Consider the following 8,315-nt stretch of genomic DNA (forward strand, 5'->3'; position numbering starts at 1 on the left):
ATGGAACTTGAGGCTATGAGCAGATCCACTGGCCCAGGAAAGCCAGCTGTCTTCCCACATCTGACCACGGTGCAGCTGGCCACTGGCATGTGCTTCACCACCTGATCCTTTGTTTATGAGGTTACCTCTACCAGGTACACCTGGGATATCTACAAAGACCCCCTGATCTTGGTGACCTTGTTCTTCTTGGGCTTTGGAACCCTCTTCCTGCGGCTCTGGATTGGCATTTATAGATAAGATGCCAACAGTTCCAAATGGGTGGCTTCACCGAACCCCTGCTTTTTTAAATTACTCTTTTTAGAGATTCTATTTACTTATTTGAGATAGAGAGAACACAAGGAGGGGGAGGGCCCAAGGGAGAAGGAAAGGCAGACTCCCTGCCAAGCAAGGAGTTTGACACAGGGCTCTATCCCAGGGCCCTGAGATCATTACCTGAGTGGAAGGCAGATGCTTACCTGACTGAGCCACCCAGGCAACTCTTAAATTAATTTTATAACTGTTGTTGGAGATGTCGCACCTGTTGCTCACAATAAAGGCAGATGTATGACTATCAAAAAAGGAAAACTAACACTAAAAAATAAGAAAACTAAAGATCCTAGTGGATTTTGGTTAGATTTCACTGAATCAATAAATCAATTTTGAGATAATTGATATCTTTTTTAAGAAAATTGAATCTTCTGGTCAAAAATATGGTTATCCTTCCACTCATTTATGTCCTCATTAATGTCTCTCTGCAATGCTCACTTAGGTCTTAGTATGGAGTAAAGAGTATAATTTAATTTTATTGTTTTATTTTTGTTACTGTCAGTATATAGAAATACATTTCTCAGGGGTGCCTGTGTGCCTCAGTCTGTTAAGTGTCTGCCTTCAGCTCAGATCATGATCCCAGGGTCCGAGAATAGAGCCCAGGGTCAGGCTCCCTGCTCAACAGGCAATCTACTTGTCCCTCTGCCCCTCCCCCTCACTTGTGCTCTCTTGCTCTCTCTCAAATAAATACATAAAATCTTTTGAAAATTTTAAAAAGAATAAATTTTTCATACTGACTTTATATCCTACAACTTTAAATTTACTTCTTAGTTCTAACATTTATTTCGTAGAGTCTTATGGATTTTCTGTATAATTATGTCAAAGTTTAAATGTTGCCTTTTTTTTGAACCTTCCTATGACTTTCCCAGACAGAATTTGTTATCCACCCCTCCATGAAATCCCACAATGCTTTGTTGGTATCCAGACCCCCATCGTGATCATTATTATCAATGTTGTAATTGCCTATTTACCTATTGTGCTCTCAGTAAGAAATGTATCGTTTTTTCAGTTCATGTTTCCACTCCCTGACATATTTGGGTAATGAGTGAATGAATGAACATATATTTGAGTTTTCTGGAATTACTTATTCCAAATAAATCCTCCAAATATTGTTTATCCCAAGTACTGTTTCTGGCCCTATTGGTATGCCTTCTAAATGCCTCATTTTAAAACCAAACAGTGGCAGACACAGGGTGGCTCAGTCAGTTAAGCATGTGCCTTTGACTCAGGTCATGATCCCAGAGTCCTGGGATGGAGTCTCGCACGGAGCCACCCACTCAGCGGGAAGTCTGCTTCTCCCTCTGCCCCTACCCCGCATTCATGCACTTGCTCACTCTCCTCATGCACATGCAAACATAAATAAATAAAGCTAAACTAAAAAAAAAAAAAAAAAAATCAAACAGTGAGCCACAGAGTTGAAATTTCTGTCCAGTAACAGCACAGAAGTAAACATGATTGATTCTACCTGAAAGGTAGGAGCTTGGAAAGCCTCATACTGTGTATATTGTTAACTTAATACTGTTACAAGTATGTGACCCCTACTCAAATTTCACAACTCTACTTTCCTTCTTTTCTCAAAAATAGCTAGAACAATGGAACAGTATATTTTAAACAGAATCTGGGACTCTTCGTGTTACAATGTTGTATCCTTAGGGGGATAAAGTGCAGAATCAGGAGAGGAAGAAAATCCAGGGAGTACAGAAAGCATTGGCAAAGTGAAAGAACCCCCAGTCTCCCCACTACAGACCTTGGAGAGCTTACTCCCTGAACCTGCGCTTCCTCAGATCTACCACACATCTGGGACCAATTGATCTAAAGGACCTCCTGCTCTGAAATTCTCCTAATGCTTATGGCTTGGATAGAAAAGCCTTCCATATTGCTAACCAGTGTTGATAATGCAGTATTATTTGCACTCCTATCTGCATGGTCAACAAATCAACTTATTATTTAACAAATGTTTCGTGTATTTCTACAATGTAAGTCTCCTTCCTTAGTGAGCACGTACTCCCTAGTGACAAGGCAAATGAGAGATAATCTGCACCCTTATGGGATGTAAAAGCCCTACTTAATGTAGTGAAGCCTTCTCATTTCTATCCAAGGAGAATGTTTCCAGCTTCCTTCCTTGCAGGAGGCTAAGAGAAGTGAGTGTGCAGCTAATATCAAATGTGGGCTCATGTTTTCACACACTCTCCTTCCTTCCTCATTTCCTTGAACATAAGTTTGTACCTATGAACAGCAGAAAGTTTCACCAGGATCCTCGTACCCTATATATAACCAGCTCAAAGGCCAGCTCTTAATTCATCAAGCATTTGATGGAGAGAAAACAGGAAGGAAAAAAAGGAAGTATCCTCTGCCCTGACAAAGCTTCTCAGCCAGCCTTCCCAAGTTTTCAAGCCTCATTGAGAAGATATTTGTTATGGTTGAGCATGGCAGAGTTGAACCCACCTTGACCAACTGGATAGAGCCAACAGATTATGACAGCATGGAAGGTATTCTAGAGATGCACGTTCTGAGGGCATAATTCCAGAACTCTCTGGGAGAAGCTGAGGTTAGGATTCCTACCCAGAGTTTTCCAATTGGGGGTTCTGCAGGCAATTTAGAGAGTTGCGATCAGAATTCTTTTAATCAAACACGTATTGGAGTGGATAAGAATAAATTATGTTTCATGAAACTTTGTTTCAGTTGAGAACGTGTGTGTGTGTGTGTGTGCATGTGTGTATTCTATATCCTGGCTTATATAAAAAATCTATTCCAACTGTGGGTCTCGAGCAAAAGGTATGCCACTCTCCACCACAGACAACCAGTTCTTTTCATTTAAGAGCAAAACAGGCCATTAAAGGCATAATATCTCCAAGAGGATGGAAATAAGGGAATTGGTTTTTCAGCAGGGAGGAGGTGGAGAAAGGGTAACCATGCCTTTCTAGTAGTTACTGGGAGAGCTGGGGGGTAGGTAAGCCTCAATCACAAGGAAAGCCACAATTAGCTTATCTCCCTGATAAGTCAGGCACTTCCCTCAGAGAATCCACCCTTTAACACCTTCTTTGGTGAACCAGAGTTTAAAAAAAAAAAAAAAAAACTAAGGACATCTTTTTGTTTCTTTTTTTTTTTATGTTTCTCTTATGTTTTAGGTTTCTTATGTTTTTTTGTTTTTATGTTTCTTCTGGTTTGCCTTAGATCCAAGAATAGCAGAAAATGTATTTTGTTTTGTTTGTTTGGTTTTTTAAGGTTTTATTTATTTGTTTGACAGAGAGAGTACAGGAGAGCATCGACAACGAGAGCAGCAGGCAGAGGGTGAGGGAGAAGCAGACTCCCTTCTGAGCAAGAAGCCAAAAGCAGGGCTTGATCTGAGGATGCTGGGATCATGACCTGAGCCGAAGACAGTCAAGTGAGCCACCCAGGAGCCCCAAGAAAATGTATTTTGTGGGTGTTTTTTAGCACCTACACTATTCAGGGGCCAGACATTCAAATCTTGGTTCTGCTGCTTACAAGCTGTGTAATCCAGCACAAGTGGCTGACTTCTCTCTGCCTCAGTTTCCATTGTAAATGGAGATAACTATGTTGTCAAGATCAAATAAGAGTATATGAAATATATTTAAATATATGAAAAGAAGCACTGGAAGCACCCTTGAGTATTACCTATCCTGGCACTGCCCTAGCGGTGAAATGTTCCTCTCTGGTCTAATGGAGTTGTGTTCCATTTGGGAAATCGGAAGATATGCTCTTAGCCAACATATTTTGGACAGCATGGTGATATAAGGAGAAGAATATGGCCTCCAGAGCCTAGACGGGGGCTCAAACTCTTAGCCTATTTATTTCCTCACCAAGTGACCTTGCAATTTAATTAACATCTGGCCCCCCACCCCTCTCTAAAATGAGTATCTAATACTCACTGGGTAGGAGACAATAGACCGACCTGTTAATTTTCTCCCTTACCCTTTATAAAAACTTCCTAGGAAGACGAATGGTAATCCTAGTTCCAGAGCCCCTCGCTATCCTTTCCAGAAATTCTTGGTGATTATTTCCAAGTCAACTTGCAGTACAAGGCAAAGGATGCCTGTATAATAAACTATATTCCAGATGCAAAGAACAAATTGTCATTCCCACAGGAATTGCCCTATCCTCATGGAATAAATGATTTAAAAGGCTAAAAATAAAGATTTTTAAAGAGTCGTAATTCTCTTTAATAAACAAAGCAAATGGGAAAAGGGGAAAAAGAGAGAGAGAGAAATCAAGAAACAAACTCAACTAGAGAGAACAAACTGATGGTGGGGGTGGTTGGGTGACATTGCTGATGGGGATTAAGGAGGGCACTTGTTGTGAACACCAGGTGTTGTGTAGAAGTGTAGAATCACTATACTGGACACCTGAGACTAATATAACACTGTATGTTAACTAACTGGAATTTAAAGAAAAACGTGATTTTAAAAAAGCGTCAGAATTCCCCTTCTTACCACAACTATTTTTGTTGTTAGCTATTACCTTGCAGTCTTTGTTTACATGCAGATACGCTTTCTCCTAGTTTCTGTCACGTAATAAACTATTCACACTCTACTTTCCTACGTGACATTACCCATTTACCAGCAGAGTTCTCACATTATCCCATAAAGTAGTTCCAGAATTGACCACCATGTGGAAGTTTTATAACATCGGATATGAACATTGTATTCAAGTTTATGCTACAAGTCTCTTTATTTTTTTTAAGATTTTATTTATTTATTTGACAGAGAGAGAGATGACAAATAGGCAGAGAAGCAGGCAGACAGAGAGAGGGGGAAGCAGGCTCCCTGCTAAGCAGAGAGCCCGATGCGGGGCTCGATCCCGGAATCTTGGGATCATGACCTGAGCCCAAGGCAGAGGCTTTAACCCACTGAGCCACCCAGGTGCCCCAACAAGTTTCTTTATGAGCACAGATTTATTCTTGTGCATTTTTCTCTTCGTAGATTATATTCTTTGGAAAAATTATGAAGGCTTTGATGTTTTACATTTGTAATGCATTCCCCCTTAAAAATGAAAATGGCCCTTTGTTAACAAATGATAGATTCTTCATCTAATGTGGCCAAGAATTTGATCTGGGAGCTGATTTCAAACTTGGAGAAATTGGGGTATAAACACTTTCAGACAGACCAGCCACTTATGCAAGCACCCATCTCATTTAAATGACCAGGGAGAGGGGCGCCTGGGTGGCTCAGTGGATTAAGCCGCTGCCTTCGGCTCAGGTCATGATCTCAGGGTTCTGGGATCGAGTCCCGCATCGGGCTCTCTGCTCTGCAGGGAGCCTGCTTCCTCCTCTCTCTCTGCCTGCCTCTCTGCCTACTTGTGATCTCTCTGTCTGTCAAATAAATAAATAAAATCTTTAAAAAAAATAAAAAAATAAAAAAATAAATGACCAGGGAGAGCAATGCTGTGTGTCTCAGCAGTGGAGTCTCATGGAACATCACCTAGCATTTCGGGAGACAAAAATCACCCTGCACTTAATGAAGTCTACCATGGAAGGAAAGACATGGGGGAGGGAGAAAAGGAAGACAGTTAGGACAAATAATCTGTTGCACATACACTGTGTGTAGCAAGAGAAAATTGAAAAGGAGCTCAGTGTGCTTGAAGAGGTAGGATGTAAACCTGTCCTAAATGGGTATTATGTCCTATCGAAGTCTATTGTTTCATGGAGCCCAGGCCTAACAATGTCCCATTGTGGCAAATGCAAAGACAAGCTGGTTAAATCCCAGTTTTCCCTTCATTTCCAGTCTCCAGGACTGTAACCCTGAGGACGGGACTGCTCTCCCTGCCTGGGCTGCCTCCCCTGCTGGCGTGTAAGTAAGGATGGTTTACAAGCGCCTGATCTGATTTGAGGGCGTTAAAAATCTTTGACCTTGCTCTGACTTTTATTAAGCGTAAAGACTATAGCATATACTTCCAGAGATGACATGGGAAAACTAGGCCTGGAATTGCCAACCCAGGGCCCATGGCTCATCTACAGAGCCACCTTTGGAATTATTAAGAATGTTTCACACAGACGGAAGATGCTTTGACGAGTTTTATCCTAATTAGTGGATGATTTAATATTTTCATTTTAAAAGGAATTTAAAGACCAACAAATTGCAAGGAAGTGTTTTGCTTTAAAGAAGGCTGGAAGGGGTGTTAATGCTAAGTGGATTTTAAAATCCCAGGACGAAAACAACACTGTATGGCTACCAAGTGCTCTCGCTGCAGACACATTTCTGGGTCACATGACATCTTTGTATTGCCATTGACTGCACAAGGACAGGAGAACCAGCCACCCGGGAATGGTTAATTGGCACTGGGATCTTGGAAATTTGCCTGGAAATCATCTACTTCGTATCTCAACTTCTAGATGGAGAAGGATGTGCCTTTTTATGGCGAAGGAGGTTTTACGTTGGTTGTTGATGGTTTCCACAGAGAAGCAAAGAAATGAAAACCCAGATATTTCCAAGAAGGGAAATGGTGTCATTGCCAGTGTGTTCTGTGGTTGTGCCCTCTGCTCTTCCCTCCCTACCCGAGTCAGAGGATCTTGTTATGGACCGACCTTGTGCAAGACCCAAGATTAGAATGCTTGTTGGACTTGAGGCTTCACAGAAAGAAGAGTCTTGGGTCTTGGGGTCTCCTGGGCTGATTCCTTTGAAAAGGGATGAGTTGCAGAAATGTGTTTCTATACCAGGTTGGTGAGCTTGTGAAGTGTAATTGGAAGAAAATCATCCCAGCCCTGACACTCCCCCTTTTTGGGTGACCAATGGACTGACTGCTCAACCTCTCTGTTGTACCCCTTCCTCCATCTATAATATGAAGGTGTAGTTATCCTATTATCCTCACCAGGATATTGTTGAGGAGCAAAGAGATCTAGTGCAGTTGAAAGTGCTACATACAAGTAAGTTATTTGTATTTTGTGTTGATAACAAACATTTAGGGATGGTCCTTGAGCTTGGTCCTTGAGCTTTACACTCATGGCACTCTTCTTCCAGGATCTATTAGTAACAAGTGGACCTCTCCTTAACAACCCCTCCTTTTATACACTGACTAGTTGAGAGTTGAGAACTGCTTTGCATATTTGCTAAAGTTGTATTTCTTCTTTTCCTCTGTGGGGTTTGGGGTGTTGGGAGACCTGCTGATATACCTACTCAGATCTAGTGGGAGCCCATTAGGATTCAGCTCTGTGGAAAAGGTGGAAATAGGCAAAGGGAGGTGAACTACAAACCATAATACATATTTCTCCTACTAGAACCATTTGGTCAAATCTAATTGGTTTTTGGTGGTTTTTTTTTTTTTGGTGAAAAAATTTATATTTAGGGTGCCTGGGTGGCTCAGTGGGTTAAGGCCTCTGCCTTTCACTCAGGTCATGATCCCAGGGTCCTGGGATCGAGCCCTGCATCGGGCTCTCTGCTTGGCAGGGAGCCTGCTTCCTCCTCTCTCTCTCTCTCTGCCTGCCTCTCTCCCTACTTGTGATCTCTGTCAAATAAATAAATAAAATCTAAAAAAAAAAAAATTTATATTTAGATTTAGCTGGCTGGACTCAGTCTCTCTGTTAGATGATCCCAATCTACTGTCCACATCCAAACCATCATAGTCAGGAGCCAGTCAAACATATGCCTTCTCTCCATTATGCCTGATCAGGGTGTTGACCTTGACCACCTCAATAGGGCTTTTTCTCAGCCTATTTGATCTGGTGCTTGTTGGCCTTGACATCCACAATGAACACAAGTGTGTTGTTGTCTTCTATTTTCTTAATGGTTGACTGGGTGGTCAGGGGCAACTTGATGATGGCATAGTGGTCAAGCTTGTTTCTCCTGGGACATTCTCTCAAGATATGTGGGGCGGCTTCAGAGACACACTGTCTTGGGCTGTAAGAAGGTAGATGACGTGTGAATCTTCTCTTTTCTGTGACTGCGGATGCCTTTCAGCACAGCTTTCTTGGCCTTCAAAGCTTTTGCTTTGGCCTTAGCTTTGGGAAGGGTAGGGCCTTCATCTGCACCCTCCGTGCCATCTTTGTGAAAGGGATT

The 8,315-nt window shown here is 41.9% G+C and overlaps 1 pseudogene; it reads left to right on the top strand.

The window, feature by feature from the left end:
- Positions 1–237, top strand: LOC123947586 (annotated as a pseudogene).
- Positions 238–8,315: the final 8,078 nt, after the last annotated feature.

Source organism: Meles meles, chromosome 1 (assembly GCF_922984935.1).
Source record: "Meles meles chromosome 1, mMelMel3.1 paternal haplotype, whole genome shotgun sequence".
Taxonomy (NCBI): domain Eukaryota; kingdom Metazoa; phylum Chordata; class Mammalia; order Carnivora; family Mustelidae; genus Meles; species Meles meles.